General features: G+C 37.3%; 1 non-coding gene across 1 annotated transcript; it reads left to right on the top strand.

The window, feature by feature from the left end:
• Positions 1 to 1,463: 1,463 nt before the first annotated feature.
• On the top strand, positions 1,464 to 1,594 carry LOC147828645 (small nucleolar RNA SNORA16B/SNORA16A family). The gene has a single exon (XR_015450520.1). It is a non-coding gene; the product is annotated as a small nucleolar RNA SNORA16B/SNORA16A family (small nucleolar RNA).
• Positions 1,595 to 1,903: the final 309 nt, after the last annotated feature.

Consider the following 1,903-nt stretch of genomic DNA (forward strand, 5'->3'; position numbering starts at 1 on the left):
CACTCTATCAAGTGATGCAGAGGATGTGGGTGAGGAAATTTAATTTCTTGTGAATTGTTGGTGAAACTGTAAAATAGTACCATCACTATAGAAAACAGTATGGATGTTCCTCAAAAAGTTAAAAATAAATCGACCATATGATTCAGCAATCCCTCTTCTGAGTATTCATCCAAAATAACTGAAAGCAAGAGATTCGAAGACAGAGCCTCATGTACAGAAGAGCTGCATTCACCCCCAGCCAACTCTACACTTGTAGATTTCACAATCTAGCTGCAGCCACATACCAACTCCATGCCTGCTCAGTATTTTGTTTTGCCTTGGACACAGAGGCACCAAACAAGCAACCAACCAACCAACTTGATTGTGGACAAATCCAATCCCCCAAAGAAAGTAATCCTAGAAGGTCTTCAGGTCCAGTTAGAAATAATGGACCATGCCACTAGTGCTAGCCCCGAGAAAAGCCCATAGCTATTATAAACTGCAAAAATTGTGGGTTTTACTCTGAAAGTGACTCCTTCGTGACAGGCTACAGTTGGAAAAGAAATCCAATGAAGTGCCTACCATATTGGAGAGGGTTTAATCAGGAGTCACTTTGGAAAGGGGTTAATTATTTAAGAATGAGCCACAGAACACTTTCATTTCAGGCTTTCCAAGTTTCCCTACCATAGTGACAGAGTGAGAGACAGCCACAAGAGACAAACAGGAGGAGAGAGAAGGCTAGATATAGGGCCCCTGAGAAGTTTAAGCACAGGATGGGAAGGACAGAGGACTCCCACTCTTTGTGGTAAGAAACAAGGATGGTGAGTGGGACTTGCTGAGGCAGCTGGACCTAAAAGTGCTGTGTAAAGTCCAGCAGAATACTTGAACCCCTATCCCACTACCCACATCCAGCAGAGACCAGTGGTTTGATTTTTTCACCCATCTACCACTGTGAACAAGGACACATCTTGCCTTGAATGGTTGCCACAGTCTGGGGTGTATGGACAGAGGGGACTCTGGAGCAGGAGTGCACCTCACAAACCCACAGGCCATAATGCTAAGCAGAGAAAACCATGTCTTGCTGGATTCCAAGAATACACATCCTGGAGGAAATCACTCATTCAAAAACACAAAGGAAATTTTTGATTCAGTATTCTCCCCCTTTTTTCTATTACCTTTGTTGTTTGGTGAAGGATGGGTATTTTTTCTGTCTTTTTTCATTCTCCTTTTAACTTTTTTTCCTTTATTTCACTTGATGCTTTTTCTGTTTTTCATCTTTTCCTTTTTTTCTTTTCTGTAACTATCTAATTGCATTGATTTCCTTTTACTAATAAAATGATCTTCTATTTCATTTTCTCTCATTTGTATTGCCTTATTTTTTATGTTTTACTTTTAGTCCAATTTCACATCCACTCTACATTTACTAATACAACCATTAAGCTTTATTTATCTTTAGAAAGTTAGTTAACTCCATACTATTACTGCTTAATACTTTTAAATGTTTCTTTCTGTGTAGTTGCTGCAGTCAAAAAGAAGCCCAGAGTAACAATTTTACGTGATGGTCGCTGTTCTGTTTGCTGTAACTGATCTGCAACATTTTAGGGGAAAGACAGTTCCATTGTGAAAAAATAAATAAATAAATAAATAAATTTTTAGTACAGGTATAATTGTTGAATTTAGTAGATATTTACTATATGTGGATATTTTATTTTTCTTAGTGTTTATACTATAATAATTGATTTCTTTTCTATGGTAAAGGATGGTACATTTCTGGTTCTTAGGATATGTCAATATCCAGTTTATCTTTAATGCTATCATTATTATTATTAATAATAATAATTTCATTGCTATTGCCAGGGTGGTATAGTTGTTGCCATTAATTGGTCTTCTCTGTATGCTAATATCTAGATGGTCTTTTCATCAT

The sequence above is a fragment of the Heterocephalus glaber genome, unplaced genomic scaffold, assembly GCF_053883595.1.
Source record: "Heterocephalus glaber isolate CG9 unplaced genomic scaffold, H.glaber_assembly_v1.0 deba00000943, whole genome shotgun sequence".
Lineage (NCBI taxonomy): Eukaryota > Metazoa > Chordata > Mammalia > Rodentia > Bathyergidae > Heterocephalus > Heterocephalus glaber.